General features: G+C 37.1%; 2 long non-coding RNA genes and 1 pseudogene across 6 annotated transcripts in view; 2 read left to right on the top strand and 1 right to left on the bottom strand.

The window, feature by feature from the left end:
- Window positions 1-16,657, top strand: part of LOC143688910 (uncharacterized) — a 150,350-nt gene extending 133,693 nt beyond the window's left edge. Inside the window, exons 5-6 of one of the 5 annotated variants that reach the window (XR_013178370.1) lie at window positions 2,195-2,285; window positions 16,225-16,653. This is a non-coding gene — a long non-coding RNA (uncharacterized LOC143688910). Of the gene's footprint in view, window positions 1-2,194; window positions 2,286-16,224 lie in introns of all 5 variants that reach the window. The other 4 variants (XR_013178372.1, XR_013178376.1, XR_013178377.1 and 1 more) reach the window with 4 other exon arrangements.
- The window catches only part of LOC143688911 (uncharacterized), a 54,513-nt gene extending 35,850 nt beyond the window's left edge, over window positions 1-18,663 (bottom strand). Inside the window, exon 1 of the long non-coding RNA XR_013178378.1 lies at window positions 17,436-18,663. This is a non-coding gene — a long non-coding RNA (uncharacterized LOC143688911). The remainder of the gene's footprint in view (window positions 1-17,435) is intronic.
- On the top strand, window positions 7,693-7,805 carry LOC143689177 (U6 spliceosomal RNA; annotated as a pseudogene).
- Window positions 18,664-18,957: the final 294 nt, after the last annotated feature.

Here is an 18,957-nt window from a genome sequence, read left to right as displayed (position 1 = left end):
CCCCCCAGATTTTTATGCTTCTATAAAGTGGCACTGAATGCAACACAAATTAGATGCCAACAAATATTAATATCCCCTCCCAACCTTTCCCAAGCCTGGTAGGAAACTGAGAGGAGAAAGAGAAGATCATGCTCCTCTCCTTTTTCTCCTACTACTTAGAAGCCCATGAGGATTTTTTTCCACTCAGAATCTGGTTACCTGGATGACTAAGTCATTAACCTGTTCTCCTTCCTCTCTTCACTCACTCCTTTCTTGCCCCCCCCCCCGCCTATTACCTCTACTGGAAAACTTTCAGCAGAAAAACTCAACCTACAAGTTTACAAGCTGCTGTAGTCATCTACTTAAAACATTTTTTACTTTTGTGAATGCATGCAAACATTTTTAAATATAGTGAGGAAAACACTTTTTTGTCTAGGGCAGAGGAAAGGAATACAAAGGGAGGGGGGGAGTAGACAATAAAAGAAAGAAAAGGAAGAAAGTTGGGAAGCAGGAAAGTCTGGATGTCCACTGGACTTCACTGGATTTCCAGAGGGTTGAGTACCTGGGGGGGGGGGGGGGGGGCGGAATTTGTGACTGTAGGGATGGACTTCTGAGAGAAATGGACTCCCATAGCTGCCAGACTTGGCCTCCGGGTCCTCAGTTTCTCTGTGTGGCCAACTTGGCACCAGGTGAAATTTGGAAATAATAATGGTTGTGCCTTTGACATTTGAGTCTTTGATGTTGTCATATATGAAACTGGGCTAGGTTTTTGCTGTTTTTAATAAGACATGTCTGTACCTTGTTACTTGGTTCGGGAATTTTAAAATTTGTATATGGCATAATCCACTCAGATCAAGAGATATAGAGAACACTTGTAGCTCCCCAGAAAGTCCTTTCACACCTTTCCCAATTCAAAACAGCCCACTCCACATCAGGACATCAGGAAACCACTGCTCTGACTTCCGTCATCATCCCCAATTACTTTTGCCTATTCTTGAACTTCATGTACATGAAAACACATAGCAGCTACTCGTTTGTATCTGTCTTCTTTTGCTCAACATTATGTCTGTGAGACTTATGCAGGTTGTTGCATACAGCAGTAACTTGAGCTTTTTGTTGCCATGTAGAAGTATTCCATTGAATGAATATATCACAATTTATCTATCCTTGGTTCTCTCCAGTTTGGGGCAATTATGAATAAAGCTGCTTTGAACATTCTTCTACATGTCTTCAGGTGGGCTTATGCACTCATTTCTCTTGGGTGTTAGGAGTGGAATTCCTGGATCATAAAGGAGACTCAGCTTCATCTTTGGTACTCCCAAACAAGTTTTCAAAGTGGTTTTACCAACATATTCTCACTTCATTACTCTATACCATTACCTTCCTTAAATGGATAAGGGATAACTTTAAGTTGTGAAACAAAGCATATTCTTTAGATCACCCTACAGTCTCAGCCCTTATGTCCAAACCAAGATGCCCCTACCAGTTACTATTAATAATAGTTTGTGGGAGTGCAAGCGTAGTTCAGTGGTCAAATTCTCACCTGCCATGCAGGAGACTGGGGTTCAATTCCCTGTCTATGCACTTCCCAAAAGACAAACAAACAAAAATTCAACAAATGGTGCTTTAGTAATGGGATACTCACATGGAAAAATAATGAAATATGACCCGGCCATACAGCATACATAAAATAAAATAATAGTTTGTATCTATTGTTCCCTCTGCCTTGAACACTCTGCCATTGGGTCTTCCCATGGCCAGTTCCTTCCTGTCATTCAGGTCTCAGCTCAAAAAGAATATGTCTCTGGGAGGCCTTCCCTGACCATCCAGTCTGAGTTAGTGCCTCTGCCTCTCCACCCAGTCACTCACTGTTCTATCACCCTGCTTTACGGCCTTCACAGCCCTTACCCTGTTCTTTCATCAGTATATTTATTGTTCATCTCCCCTCATTAGGAATGAAAGCTCTGTGAGAGCTGGGATCTTGTGTGTTGTAGAGTTCATGACTCCATCACCCACACCCAGAATAGTTCATGGAACATCATGGGGCGCTGTGGTAGCTACCTTCCAAATGGCCCCCTTGGTCCTCGCTTTCTGGTATCCTTGCCCTTGTGCAGTCTCCTCCTATACAACCAATGAAATACTGTAGTAGTGATGGATGTGACAGCCAAGATTAGGGTAATAAAAGGCATGTGGCTTCTGCCTTACTCTCTCTTAGCTCACCCACTGTGAGGGAAGCCATGTTGTGAGGACATTCAAATGGCCCAAGGAAAGCTCCTGTCAACAGCCTCCATCAGCCCGCCAACCATGTGAGTAAGCCACCTCGGAAGCAGAGCCTTCAGCCCCCATCAGAATTTCAGATGACTACATTCTGGCCAGCATTTTGACCACAGTCTCATGAGAAACCCTGAACCAAAACCAACCAGCTAAATGGCTGCCAAATTCCTGATCCACAGAAACTGTGAAAAAAAAAAAAAGAACATTTATTGTTGTTTTAAGTTGCTAAGTTTTGAAGTAATTTGTACATGGTGATAGTTAACTAATGTAAGAACTGTGTAAATATTTGATGAACAAATGGGTGAATAAATGAGTGAATTATCTTAGGGACAACATAAAACATGGCTTCATACCACTGGCTTTAACCTGACTAGGATGCCTGTGCCACAGGCCTCTCCTCTGATCCTGTAAGTTTTAGTTTATGCTTATGGCTCTATAGCAATTGTTCTCAACCTCGGCGCTATTGTCATTTTGGTCCAGAAAATTTTTTATTGTGGGGAGCTGTCATGGGACAGTCGTAGGATACTTAACAGTATCCCTGGTCTCCACCCACTAGATGCCAGTAGCAACCTCTCCCTGCAATGCAATTGTGACAACCCAAAATATCTCCAGACATTGTCAGATGTCCCCTTGGGTGCAAAAATCATCCCCTCTTGGGAACCACTGCTCTAGAGTTATCATGGAAGGATTAAAAATAGAAATGCAACACTGGTTGGGTCCAGAGCTGATGCAAAATTTTACGTTTTTACAATATTTGATTTATAAAAATTCATTCAACACAGGAGTTGTTTTTCCCCCAGAATAAGTACTTAATTAAGCTAAGTACATCTATATATAAAAATCATCCTTTCTTATAAGAAAATAGCCCAATCGATATTGTTTCTAGGTGGGGGAAAAAGAAACACATTGTAACCAGCTTGAGATTTAAATATTATGTTAAGGTGAATTCTCCCATGACTCTTTCTTTGGAAGAGGAAAAGAAGTTATTCTTCAAGAGAGCAGTCTAAGAAGCAAGTCTTCCTAGAATATGCCGAGCAAGGCCTCTGTACTTCCCGTTCCCTCTGGCGTGAAAGCTTTCTCAAGAGAGCCATATGGCTTGCTTTCTTAATTCCTTTAGGTATCTGCTTAAGTATCTCCTCATCTCCTTTTAAATTATCACCCATCCCGACTGGCGCTCCCTTCCCCTATATCACTTAGCACTGTTAGAAGGCCTCCCCTACCAAACTGTCAGTTCCAGAAGGACAGAAATTTTGTTTCCCTACGTCCTTGCACCTGGGAACAGTGCTTAGCTCTAGAGAGATGCTCGATAAAGTTGCTGAATGAACAAATGAATGGAAATGGTAGGTAGTAGACAGGGAAGGCCAAGTGTTAGGGAGGGCTCAACATGTTCCCCTGAGGAGTCAGGGTTGGGAAGGAGACATTCCATTGCATATTATTGGATTGTACCTTTTGAGTGTTGAATCATGTGAAAATAATGCCTATGACAATAACTAAAATTAAAGGAAGAACACAGGGCAGTTGCCAAGAACCCCTAAAGAGGGTAAATAATGCCTGTGCCACCATCTCAACATTACATAAATATGATATTTAAAAGGAGTTTTTACCATGTTTCACTTGAGTCTTAGGGTAGAACTGTCTTTTGTTGTTATTGTTCGTGCAACATAAAATGACAAAGATTATTCTGGATCTTCAGTCCTTATTTTGAGAGCATCTTAACCCCTTTTAAGTTATGTTTCAATGTTTCCTCAGTTTTTTCAAGTAGTTTACCAATCATACAAGCATAAAAATAGCAAAGCTATTTCTGCATGCTATCTATAATTATGAAGGACAATTATTTCAGGGTACATTAAATCTACTTAACTTCATAACTACTTTCAGGGAAAAGTGATGGGTAAATTCCATTTTTGTAAATTAAAAAGTTTAAATGCATCATGGAAACATTCTAAGATGATCCTGTGGAAGATATTTTTATTTTTAAAGCATTAAAAAGAATCTTAAAGGCAATAATTATTCTTTATTCTACCTTGTGCTATCCTTATCCTGTCTAAAGTACACATACATATCACATTTGACTGCTTGAGTTACATGAGTAAACGTATGAAGCTTTGATTAACAGTAAAGTGTAGGACAGAATCACCAAAGTCCTAAAGTTTACCACCAACTTGCTGCATTAGAACTCCACTGGGCAGGATACATGCAATAGTTTGAGTAGGGGCAGGGGCACAGGGAAAGGATGAACAAATGAATGAATAACTGAACAGGTAGCATAATTGCTTTATAGCAAAGCAAAGATAGACCAGCCCCAGGCCACTCCATCTATCTGAAACCCAGTGCAATGGACCAGAATGATGAAAATGAATATTATGCAGAAAATAATCTGTTCAGGCTAATTTCAGTACTCTGACAGTTTTTTTGAATGATATAAAACTGCAGCAGACAGATCAGGTTGGCATTCAAAAATTAGAGATATGGCAGTGTTCTGGTTTGCTAGCTGCCAGAATGCAATATACCAGAAACAAAACGGCTTTTAAAAAGGGTACTTTAATAAGTTGCTAGTTTACAGTTCTGAGGCTGAGAAAATGTCCCAATTAAAACAAGTCTATAGAAATGTCCAATCTAAGGCATCCAGGGAGTGATACCTTGGTTCAAGAAGGCCAATGCAGTTCAGGGTTTCTCTCTCAAGTGGAAGGACACATGGTGAACACAGTAGAGTTTCTCTCTCATCTGGAATAGCACATGGCAAACATGGCTTCATCTGCTAGCTTCTTCTCCTGGCTTCCTGTTTCATGAAGGAGGCATTTTCCTTCTTCATCTCCAAAGGTCGCTGGCTGGTGGACTCTGCTTCTCATGGCTATGTTGTTCTACTCTGCTCTCTCTGAATCTCTTTCATTTTCCAAAGTGTTTCCTCTTTCATAGGACTCCAGAAACTAATCAAGACCCACCCAAATGGGTGAAGACACACCTCAACTTAATCCAGTTTAACAACCACTCTTGATTAAATCACATTTCTAGGAGATGATCTAATTACAGTTTCAAACATACAATGGTGAATAGGGATTAGAAGAAATGGCTGCCTTTACAAAATGTGATTAGGATTGAAACATGGCTTTTCTAGGGTACATACATCTTTTCAAACCAGCACCTTTTGTTGAAAAAAAATCACGGGAGGTGAGGATGCAAGCTATATACATTCAAGGTTTACAAAAGTTGTCCAACCAGAACTAAGGGAAAGTTCTTAGAGGTTGAGAGTCAAATTTCATCTTTTCACCCACTTTTACAAAAAAGAAATATCCATCAGCACTCTCATTTTTAAATGCAAAGGGCACACTCTTGAAGCAAGGAAAATGTCCAGATTACCTGTGATGACGGGGATTTACTGCAAGCATATTTTGGGGAGCAAAGGGCATGTTGCCTTTTTAGGCAACAGCAGGGCTTCTAGATTCCACTGTTCTCTGGACAGCTCAGTGCGGCAGGGGAAAATGAGAACCATAGCTCTGTTTCTTAGGATACACCCTTAGTGAGTGCTTCAACCTCTCCTTGTTCACCTATCTTTTGAGTCTTCCAAAAAGACAGCATTGGGTTGGTTTTTCTCCATTCAAAGTGGGAGTGTTTCACATCAAGCCATTTCAAGCCCATGTATGGCTGCTTTTGCCCATGGATTAAACCTCTGCCCAAACCCCATCACTTGCAGCTAAAGGATATGGTTGGTCACTCAACACAGAGGCATTTTATGAAGGACATAATGAGTCTACTTTCAGTAAAAGGCTTATGGGGCATGGTGGGGAAGGGTTATATCTCAACCAATCATCACCGTCAATAACAATGCTACTCTAGTTATCTGGGTCATCTTTGACCTCTCATTCTATGGAGTTCATCAGTCACCAAGTCTTGTGCAGGACTTCTGAAATATGCTTAAGACTCCCCCCTTTCTTTCCCTCTTGGGAGAGACAAAGCCATTCATCACTCAGATTGCTCTTCAGGAAAGGACTGCAGGGAGGGTTGTTCAACAGCCTTCAGCTATCAGTTCCTTCAGAATCCATCTCAGCTTTCAAACCAGGGTCACACCGTTCTTAGGGAGATCCCTAACCTATGAAAGTGATGCAATGGCCTGGCCATTTCCGTCCAGTACCAAGATTCTTCTGACAGGCAATCTTTGCTACAGAGCTCCTCATGGGGGTCAGCAGACTTATTCAGGTGTGGATCATTTTCTTACTATACACCCTGTCCAGTTCTGCTATCTTCCCTTTTCCTTTGTAGGTTTTACTCTCCCAAAACCTTTTGTACTTCTAACTCCTCCTCAGCATCTAACTCCTGGAGAATCCACTCTGTAACACTTCTGTTCCCACAGTCAAATTTCCCAGCACTTTTTTACACTTGGGGGCCTACCCACTGTCTCAGGATTTCTCAACTGTACACTATCCCAACATTCTCAAGGCAGTGATAACTCTCCCAGTAGTAACCCTGACTCCCTTCCCCTAACTCAAGGGTATGTCAGATTCTGCTGTGTCGAGGGTGTTTGAAAAGTTTCCCTAGCCCTGCACTCATCCAATGATTCTGATATTCCCCCTGGGAACTTTGGAAAGTTCTGAGAGGTCTAAAGAAACACAAATGATGTGTTCAAAACCTGTATAACATTCATACAAAAAATTAAAACTGGGTGCAAAGCACCAGGAAACATATTTTGGGTCAACAGTGGAATTATTTTTCTTTAATGTTTCTTTGTTTTTTTTTTTTAAATAGAAGTATTCAATAATGGAATTAACTGCTGCCTGAGTTAGGGAGCTCCTATCACAGGGCTATTCAAGAAGCTGGATTAATAGAACTCTTTGGCCCCATGACTTCTGAAGTCCAGGTTCTATGAATCTATTGTGAATTTTACATTCTTTACTGGCTGCAGATGATATGAAGAAGGAAACTGTCTTTGACTCTAGTAGTTTACAACCTATATAGCAAGACTTTACCTCAAGGAGACCTTTTTTACAAGTCAACTGTATAATTTAAAATGTGTACACAGTATCCCCATCAAAACCAAATCTCAATATTCGAAGACTTTAAAGCATACTTAAAACCTAGAATTGAGCTAAACACACAAACACACACACTCACACACACACACACACACACACATAATTTAGAAAATGGGAGGACTCTTGTTCCTGTAATTCCCTCCCTTTATTGCAGGTTTGGAACAATTAGAATTCTTTGACCTTCAGGTCATGGTATATGAATCATCTCTTCCCTTGAGCCTTTGCACAGGTAGAAGCTAGATTAAAATGGAAAAGGGGAACCATTAAGAGGTTGTGTTGTAGAGTACTTTCATTTTTGAAGTAGTAATCAAAACTGTAGTTTGAAATTAAAATTTTAAAGAGCTCAAAGGTGAAAAAGAAAAGAAGACAAGAGAAAATTATAAGAAAAATACTCAAACTTTATTCATTTCTTTTCAGTATGTTAATTAAAATCAGAGTAATATTAAAATTGGAACGATACAGAGAAGATTAGCATGGCCCCTGCGCAAGGATGACGTGCAAATTCGTGAAGCATTCCATATTTAAAAGAAAGAAAAAGATAAAAAATCAGAGTAATATTAACAAATACCAATACTTATTCTCTACACCAATGCATAGGTAATCCTTGAGAATTTTTAGAGTATTTTTAATTGAATGGAAAAACCCACTGGAAGAAGTCAACTTCTGTATCTTAGACTCTAAGATCTAGGGGAGAAAATTAGATGTGCTAAATACATTATATATCGTTCAAGTGTATACATATTACAATTCCAATAATTTAGATAAATAGTACCTGCAATAACATCTGCAAAGACAGCTGAGTGTTGGTTTAATAGCAAGGTGAGTTTTAGATTAAGTAAAGCTTAGAATGAAAATAAAAATAAAAATGGGAGGCAGGAGACCATAGTCATTAAAACAGGAATTCAAGCTGTCATCAAATAACTGAAGAAACCTGATGAAGTTACTTCACCTTTCTGTTTCCTATGAAATACAGGTAAGGAAACCCACCCCATGTTGGTTTTGTAAGAATTCATACATAAAGTAGTTGTCACTTCTAATTTTTAAGTGGCTAATTTAACTCGTAGACTAGGAAGACTGAAAATAAGAATAACAGTTATTATTTACTGTACCTCTGAGTCAAACATAGTACCAGGTGCTTTATTTACATATCCCTAATTTAATTTACATATCCCTAATACATATCTGATATTATTATCTCTATTTTACGGAAGAAATTGAGTCAGAAGGTTAGAGACATAGCAAAGGATTCCATAACTCAATCTCTATTCAATATGCCATAATATCTCTAAGAGCTGTGATGCAATCAAATTATGCTGTAAATAGTTAATATGATATTTTGAACAAGGTGTCTTTGGTTGACTTCCTTATTATTCCTGATAGAGAGGTCAGTCAACTTTTGTCTGAATACTTTCAGGGATGGGGAGCTTAGTCTCTTTGAAGCAGCACATTTCTTTTCTGAACAGCTTGAGACCTGAAGAATTCTCCTTTATCTTAATGAAATGTGCTTTAATAGTTGATTTACAGCAATAGATGAAGAGGAATTGCCTTCTGTTTCAATAGGTATATTAACACCTGTGACAGTTTGAAGTTATGTACCCCAGAAAAGCCATGTTTTAATCCTCATCCAATCTTGTAGGGGCAGCCATTCCCTATAAACCTGATTCAATATAGTAGGGTGGAACTTTTGATTAGTTTATCTCCTTGGAGATATGGCACACCCAATTGTGGGTGTGACCTTTTGGTTAGATGGAGATGTGACTCCACCCATTCAAGGTGGGTTTTGATTAGTTTACTGGAGTCCTTTAAAAGGGGAGAGATTGTGAAGAAACCTCAGGGGCAGATGCTCCGTGAACAGTTGCTTCAGAGTTGACAGAGCCCCCACAACCGGAGACCTTTGGAAACATAGCAGATGTCACCATGTGCCTTCCCAGCTGACAGAGAGGTCCAGAGGCCAAAGATCCCAGCAGACACCAGCCACGTGCCTTCCCAGCTGATGGAGGTGTTCCAGATTTGAGTGAAGGTAACCTCTTGTTGGTGCCTTAATTTGGACATTTTCACAGCCTTAGAACTGCAAATTTTCAGTTAAATTCCCTTTTTTAAAAGCTGTTTAATCATTTGATTAAAATGATTATAATCAAAGAGACTGACAACACCAAGTATCTATGAGGAGGTAGAGTACCTGGAACTCGTACATTGCTGTTGGGAATGTAAATGAATAATCACTGGAAGACAACTTGGCACTTTCTTACAAAGTAAACATCCACATCATATGTTAGAGTATATTGCATTCCAGCAGCTAACAAACTAATACAATACCTTTCACAATGTGATTAACTTGTATACCTGGGTTGGCCTAATGGGTGCTTTAGAGTCCCTAATCTTGAAGCATCTGCTGTATTGAATGAAAAGCAAGATGGAAGATTCCGCTACCCACCATCTCTCTCTAATGCCATTGCCCTTCTGGATTTGTGGAACTTACTGCAATGCCTAGAATACATGAGCCACATCCTTTATAACACAGAGATGCTTTTCAAAGTTAGAGAAAGGAATGGTTATCTTTGAGAGAGGTAGAAAAAATTATGAGGAAGATTTATTCACTAAAATGATAACATGATTGCTTGAGTAATTAAGTCATTCACATTGGGTCAGCAATATGACTCACCAAAATATCATGTTCACTGACATGAATCATAACCAAAATGTTTTTTTATTCTGTTGTATAGCCTTCTTTAAAAAACTTAGTACAATACATAGAAATCCAAATACATACACCAAATAAATTAGGAGAGTTGTTCTCATTTTTTTAAATGAGGAGCTACTTTTATTTTTTTAAAGACTGCAGCTTCCTTGTGGGTAGGAAGAACCACTTCAGGGCTCCTTTGACGGTAGATTCCCTTAAAATACTGAACTGGTGTGTTTAAAGCACACAACAAATAAGACAATCAATTAAAAGAGGGAAAAAGAGAAAAGGATACAAATAGCAAATAACCATATGAGAAAAAAATGCTCAGCATCATCAGTCATTAGAGAAATGTACTTTAAAATCACATTGCAACTCTGCTCAAACTCTTCAAAAAAACTCTGCTCAAATTCTTCAAAAAAATTGAAGTGGAGGGAAAGCTACCTAATTCATTCTATGAAGCCAACATCACCCTCATACCAAAACCAGTCAAAGATATTACAAAAAAAGAAAACTATGGACCAATCTCTTTAATGAATATATATGCAAAAATCCTCAACAAAATTCTAGCAAATCGAATCCAGCAACACATTAAAAGAATTATGCATCATGACCAAGTAGGATTCATCCCAGGTATGCAAGGATGGTTCAATATAAGAAAATCAATTAATGTAATACACCATATCAACAAATCAAAGCAGAAAAATCACATGATCATCTCAATTGATGCAGAGAAGGCATTTGACAAGATTCAACATCCTTTCCTGTTGAAAACACTTCAAAGGATAGGAATACAAGGGAACTTCCTTAAAATGATAGAGGGAATATATGAAAAACCCACAGCTAATATCATCCTCAATGGGGAAAAATTGAAAACTTTCCCCCTAAGATCAGGAACAAGACAAGGATGTCCATTATCACCACTATTATTCAACATCATGTTGGAGGTTCTAGCCAGAGCAGTTAGACAAGAAAAAGAAATACAAGGCATCAAAATTGGAAAGGAAGAAGTAAAACTATCACTGTTTGCAGACGATATGATACTATACATTGAAAACCCAGAAAAATCCACAACAAAACTACTAGAGCTAATAAATGAGTACAGCAAAGTGGCAGGTTACAAGATCAACATTCAAAAATCTGTAGCGTTTCTATACACTAGCAATGAACAAGCTGAGGGGAAAATCAAGAAACGAATTCCATTTACAATTGCAACTAAAAGAATAAAATACTTAGGAATAAATTTAACTAAAGAGACAAAAGACCTATACAAAGAAAACTACAAGAAACTGTTAAAAGAAATCACAGAAGACCTAAATAGATGGAAGGGCATACCGTGTTCATGGATTGGAAGACTAAATATAGTTAAGATGTCAATCCTACCTAAATTGATTTACAGATTCAATGCAATACCAATCAAAATCCCAACAACTTATTTTTCGGAAATAGAAAAACCAATAAGCAAATTTATCTGGAAGGGCAGGGTGCCCCGAATTGCTAAAAGTATCTTGAGGAAAAAAAACGAAGCTGGAGGTCTCACGCTGCCGGACTTTAAGGCATATTATGAAGCCACAGTGGTCAAAACAGCATGGTATTGGCATAAAGATAGACTTATCGACAAATGGAATCGAATAGTGCTCAGATATAGACCCTCTCATCTATGGACATTTGATCTTTGATAAGGCAGTCAAGCCAACTCACCTGGGACAGAACAGTCTCTTCAATAAATGGTGCCTAGAGAACTGGATATCCATATGCAAAAGAATGAAAGAGGACCCGTATCTCACACCCTATACAAAAGTTAACTCAAAATGGATCAAAGATCTAAACATTAGGTCTAAGACCATAAAACAGTTAGAAGAAAATGTAGGAAGATATCTTATGAATCTTACAATTGGAGGCGGTTTTATGGACCTTAAACCTAAAGCAAGAGCACTGAAGAAAGAAATAAATAAATGGGAGCTCCTCAAAATTAAACACTCTTGTACATCAAAGAACTTCATCAAGAAAGTAGAAAGATAGCCTACACAATGGGAGACAATATTTGGAAACGACTTATCAGATAAAGGTCTAGTATCCAGAATTTATAAAGAGATTGTTCAACTCAACAACAAAAAGACAGCCAACCCAATTACAAAATGGGAAAAAGACTTGAACAGACACCTCTCAGAAGAGGAAATACAAATGGCCAAAAGGCACATGAAGAGATGCTCAATGTCCCTGGCCATTAGAGAAATGCAAACCAAAACCACAATGAGATATCATCTCACACCCACCAGAATGGCCATTATCAATGAAACAAAAAATGACAAGTGCTGGAGAGGATGTGGAGAAAGAGGCACACTTATCCACTGTTGGTGGGAATGTCAAATGGTGCAACCACTGTGGAAGGCAGTTTGGCGGTTCCTCAAAAAGCTGAATATAGAATTGCCATATGACCCAGCAATACCATTGCTAGGAATCTACTCAGAGGACTTAAGGGCAAAGACACAAACGGACATTTGCACACCAATGTTTATAGCAGCATTATTTACAATTGCAAAGAGATGGAAACAGCCAAAATGTCCATCAACAGACGAGTGGCTAAACAAACTGTGGTATATACATATGATGGAATATTATGCAGCTTTAAGACAGAATAAACTTATGAATCATGTAATAACATGGATGGACCTAGAGAACATTACGCTGAGTGAGGCTAGCCAAAAACTAAAGGACAAATACTGTATGGTCCCACTGATGTGAACCGACATTCGAGAATAAACTTGGAATATGTCATTGGTAACAGAGACCATCAGGAGTTAGAAATAGGGTAAGATAATGGGTAATTGGAGCTGAAGGGATACAGACTGTGCAACAGGACTGGATACAAAAACTCAAAAATGGACAGCACAATACTACCTAATTGTAATGTAATTATGTTAAAACACTGAATGAATCTGCGTATGAGCTATAGTTTTTTTAATATATTTTTTGTATTTTTTATTTTTATTTTTTTCTCTATATTATCATTTTATTTCTTTTTCTGTTGTCTTGCTATTTCTTTTTCTAAATCGATGCAAATGTACTAAGAAATGATGATCATACATCTATGTGATGATATTAAGAATTACTGATTGCATATGTAGAATGGAATGATTTCTAAATGTTGTGTTAGTTAATTTTTTTGGCCACGGTGGCTCAGCGGGCAAAGTGCTTGCCTGCCATGCCGGAGGACCTCGGTTCGATTCCCGGCCCCAGCCCATGTAAAAAACAAACAAACAAACAAAATACAATAAAACAAGAAAATGTTTAAAGATGTTTCCCTTTCTTCCTTCCTTCCTTCCTTCTCTCTGTCTTTCCTTCCCTTCCTCCCTCTTTCTTAAAAAAAAAAAAAGAAAAAAAAAAAAGAAAAAATAAAAAACATCTGATACAAAAAAAAATCACATTGCAATACCACTACAATCCCATAAGAATGATTATAATCAAAGAGACTGACAGCACCAAGTATCTATGAGGAGGTAGAGTACCTGGAACTCGTACATTGCTGTTGGGAATGTAAATGAATAATCACTGGAAGACAACTTGGCACTTTCTTACAAAGTAAACATCCACATCATATGATCCAGCGCCCCACTCCTAAGGATATATCTAAGGAAGTGAAAGTGTATGTCTGCACAAAAACTGGTATGTAAATGTTCACAGCAGCTTTGAATAATAGCCAAAAGCTATTGTATAGTAATAGCCAAAAACTAGAAACAATCAAATGTTCAAAAACTTCTGAATAGATAAAAACATTCTGGTATATGCATACAATGGATTGCTGCTCAGTAATAAAAAGGAATGAACTAAATTGACCCAAACAAATATGCCCACCTAATTTACCACAAAGGTGCAAAAGCAATTAAATGAGGATAGCCTTTTCAACAAATGGCACTGGGACAACTGGACATCCATAGGCAGAAAAAAAGAATCTTGACCTAAACCTCACACCTTACATAAAAGATTACTCAAAGCAGATCATGGGTTTAAATATAAAATGGAAAATTTCAAATTGTAGTGGCATTGTAATGTGGTTTTTAAAAAAAATAGCAGAAAATCTTTGGGATTTAGGGCTAGGCAAATAATTCTTAGACTTGTTACCAAAAACATGACCCATAAAAGGAAAAATTGGACCTTGTGGGAATTAAAAACTTTTACTCTGCAAACTATTCTGTTCATAGGATGAAAAGACAAGCTACTGACTAGGAGAAAATATTTGCAAACCACATATCCAACAAAGAACTGATAACTGGAATATATAAAGAATTCTTGAAACTCAACAGTAAAAAGCACAAATAATCTGATTAGAAAATGGGCAGGAGACATGAACAACCCTTCAAGAAAAAGGCTATACAGATGGCAAATAAGCACTTGAAAATATATTTAACATCATTAACCATTGGGAAAAGCAAATTAAAACCATATTGAGAGTTCACTATACAACTATCAAAATGGCTAAAATAAAGAATAGTGACAATACCAAATGCCGGTGAGGATGCAGAGAAACTAGATCAGTCATATTTTGCTGGTGGGAATATAAAATGGTTAAGCTATTCAGGAAAATAGGTTGACAATTTCTTATAAAACTAAACATGCAATTACCATACAACCCAGCAATTGCACTCTGGGGCAGTTATGCCAGAGAAATGAAACTATGCCACATAAAGACCTGTACACTAAAGTTCCTAGCAGTTGTATTTATAATAGCCCAAAACTGGAAACAAGCTAGATATATTTCAATGAATGAATGGTTAAATAAACTGAGATACATCCATGACATCAAATGCTATTCATCAATAAAAAAGAAAGAACTACAGATATGCAGAGGAACATGGGTGAATCTCCAGGGAATTATGCTGAGTGAAGAAATTCAATTCATATGAGTCAATCTGTATTAGTCCATTTATGTAACTTGGAAATCATAGAAATAGAGAACAAATCAGTGGTTGCCAGGGGTTATAGAGACGATGTGAGTGGGAAGGCAGAGGAGTGGCTATCAAAGGACAACATAAGCAATCCTTGTAGTAATGAAAATGTTCTGTATCTTGACTGTATCGATGTCAAATCCTGGTTTTGACATTGCACCATAGTTTTGCAAAATATTACCATTGGGGAAAACTTGGTAAAGGGTACATTGGAGCTCCTGTATTTGTAAGCGAAGTAAAAAAAAAAAAGCCAAACAATATACTATATACTGTGTGATTTCACTTATATGATGTTCCATTAATATACAAAGAAAGCCAAATTATAGTGACAGAAAGAAGATCTGTGTTTACGAGGGCCTGGAGGTAGGGAGATGCAGCTGAACAAAAAGAGGTAGGAGGGAAATTTGGGCGTGATGGGAACATTTTACATTTTGATTCTGGTGATGGTTACTTGACTGTGTAATTTAGTGAGTTTTATAAAAACTCACCAATCTGTACAGTTAAAATTGGGAAAGTTTACTTATAGTAAATTATACCTTACCAAATTTGATTAGATTTTTAAAAAATGCATCAAATACACTAGGCAAAGACTAAGTTCCTTTATTGTTATGTGCCATTCATTAAATAATTTATAAATTTTTCCAATGTACAAAACAACTCTCAGAAATATAATTCTTATTTTAACAAAAAAGGAAAAAGGAACATGGAAATTACTCTACATAGTAGGTACTCTTGATAAACATGATAAAATGTGGTGAAACTTCACTTTGACAGTTATTCTAGTCAAAGAATATAGTATGGCCTGCCTACTAAAAAAGATGCATTTTAATACCAGATCTCTTGAGAGAGTTCTGGACTCCTAGAATCCATGACATGTATATAAATTAGGTAGCAATTTTAGGGCTACTTAGGCCATTATTGGTTAGGATTAGGTATGACTATAAATGACAGAAAATACAAATTAGCAGGAGTAATACCATAAGGTTTGATTCACTTATGACAGCAACAAAAATGCAGAAATCAGAAGTTTACAGCTAGTATGGCAGTGCCATGAAGCTATGAGAGACCAAGTCTCCTATTTTGCTGCTCCACTTTCTAGGGTGTGCTGCCTTGGGCCAAGCTGGCTCTCCAAGCTCTTCCTATGTCCATGTTGCAGGCAGCAGGAAGGGACAGGGACATCGCAGGGTGCATCCCTGCCCTTTAAGGACACTTTCCAGAAGTCACACATGAAATCTCTCCTTACATCTCTTTGACTACCACTTATTAACATGGCATACCTAGCTTGAAGGAAGACTGATTAATGTCGTCTTTACTCTAGGTAGCCACGTGCCCAGCTGAATCAGAAATTGTATTAATGTTATTAAGAAGAAAGGAAGACTGTACACTGGAGAAAACTTGAAGACTCTTTCGCAGGCCATATTTATATTTTTTTTCCAAAGGATCCCAAGTCTTATGTTCTTAGAAATTCTGATCAAGAAATATGGCTTTTCTGTAAAATCCCAAACATCTAACATTCATTAATTGATCCATCATACATCTAATAAATGTAAATACTTTCTTTTTGCAAGAAATTGAGTGAGTTGCAAAATTACCTAGACAAAGACACCTTGGAGGACACAAATCCTTTATTGTTAATAGCAATAATAATCCTTATTATTGATTTAAAAATTTTCAAATATACCTGAGTGTTTTTTTTAACTTCTATAAAAATGATTTATACAGAAAAGGATTAAATTTTGGCTTTTAAAATTTTTAATTTTGTTGTTATATATAATCCTTTATTTATTTGGATATTTTTAAGAAATAGAATTGAAGGTGATATTTAAATTTTAATAGCCCTTTTAAATTTAAGTCTTGAGTTTACTCTCTGAACTAGGTAAATATTTCAAAACGACAGTGACCCATTTATTTCCAATATTTTACACATAATTGGATTATCCAAAACTTGCTTTTCTTTTTCTTTTTACTCCCTATTTGATTTCATCACTAGCCAAATTTATACCAGGGTCCTTGCAGATAAATGATTATAAAGAAAATTTACTCAGTCAGTTCATCAAACACAGTAAAGTAAGCCTTCCTAGTATTTCTGGGTTTAAATAAATACTTAAAATGTGTTTATTAGTAAATTTCATTTATCATGTTATTATTCATGTGTACTAGTAACTTCCAGAATGCTATTCTCTTCTTTTGAAAAATCCAATATTATTTCCTCATTATTCTTCCATTTAACCAAATCCTTACCAAGTACCTAGAAAGAGGTGGCTATTATATTTGTCCTCCCCAGTAAAATGTGACTCTATTGTGATCCAGAACAGTCTTTTTTGTTTCAATCTTTCGAGTCCCAGCACCTATTACATCTATTTAAGATTTAAATAAGTATTATTTGAATTTATTTTTATTTTATAATTATTTAAGTATTAACAATACCATTGATGGTATTTGGGTTTTCTAAAGATAATGACAACAATCCATAGTGGCATCATATGTTTTACTGGCATTCCAGAATCCCCTGGTCCTGATATTATTTACCTGGTCTTCCAGGAAGGCCCATGAGATGTTTCAGCAAAGGAGAACAGTAGGATATCACAAGCAAGTCCTCATCATGGATTGTTCTCTCCATTCCCTGTCTCTATGTAGGCAGTATTAGGTGCTTTCCCTGGGTTTAATACTCCCTTTATACTCACATCAAGTACAACACCCACTTCTCCCTAACCTATGACTCTCAACTTACTCTAATAAAACAATCAAGCCTTCTTTGTCAGCAGTTTACAATTAATTATTCTTTCTAAAGTTTGACCTTTGTACCTTACCTTCTCCTGTCTAGCTGATATATTTTATTTATGCTACTTGCATCCATAAGCTATTGTCAACTGTGACTGCTGTGCTAAGAAAGTTGCAAAAGGTGACCTTATCTTATCAATTGCTTAGATAGATCTTTTGACAAATGGTAGTTTAAAGAAACAGATCAACAAATGTGTCCTTTTCTTCCACTGGTCACTTATCAATTAAAATGTACCTACTTATTCATATTTTAATTGTTCAAGCCTGAAGTCTACTGACAGTATTAACCTGAGAAATCAATGTTTAACAAGCAAGTGAGCCATTAACTATATGAAAGTGAATCATGTCAAAAACATACATCTGATTTAATCAGAATGACCATCTCATGTCTTACAGGTTGGGTTTGGAGTGCATTTCCTATCAAGTCAATGAAATATTGAATTATTTCAGGGATTTCTGAGTATTTCATGGCTAGGAAAGTGTGGGAACACCTCCTAAAAATAGTTTCAAGTTGAGAGCAATTGTCCCAGAGGAAGGACCAGGGAAGTGAAAATACAAAAATTCTGCTTTCAAGTCCAAGAAAAATTTTATATTAAGTCCCAGGAAAGCTGCCAGAAATTCACAGTGTGCTTGATTCCTTTTTCAGATGCCTGTTTTGTTGGGGGTTGGGGTATAAAACTCTTTCTTCTGATATATGTATATGCATTCTTACTGTATTTCAAACCCTTAATGAATTCCAAATGTTCACTTTGCTTACTCTTCGGTATTCAGGACAGAAATATAGGCTAGAAAGGGACAATGTTCTTCTTCAAACCTTTCCACTCCGTGGTTGCTAATGATCACTTTTGAATTGTTTTTAATGAGCGCACTTTTGAAACCATGAGCTACTTGCTGCCTTTATCTGCCTCAAGGCATTGTCCTGGGGTGGCAAGCGCCACTGGCTGAGAAGACGTAGTTGTACCTGTATTCTTTCTCATTTTCCTTCATACATAGGAGTGCCTCTCCACAGAAACTCTTCTTGAATTCAGACAAAATTTCTGAAAATTTTTATTAAAAAAATTTTATAAATCAGCACCTTCATTTCTGCACCATCAGTCTTTCATACAAAAGGCATCCCTACGCTGAACATTACATCGGTCTTCACCTTTGCTTACAAAATGTAAAAAAATTGAAGATTTAAGAGTTAAGATGCTGAGATTGCGACAGGTTGCAATAATCTTTCCATTTTTCCATTAAAATATGAAAAAGTTTTGAAAAATAAGTCACCTTT

This window comes from Tamandua tetradactyla, chromosome 6, assembly GCF_023851605.1.
Source record: "Tamandua tetradactyla isolate mTamTet1 chromosome 6, mTamTet1.pri, whole genome shotgun sequence".
Classification (NCBI taxonomy): Eukaryota; Metazoa; Chordata; class Mammalia; order Pilosa; family Myrmecophagidae; genus Tamandua; species Tamandua tetradactyla.
The sequence above is the reverse complement of the archived record's forward strand: the minus strand, read 5'-3'. Positions and strand labels throughout refer to the sequence as shown.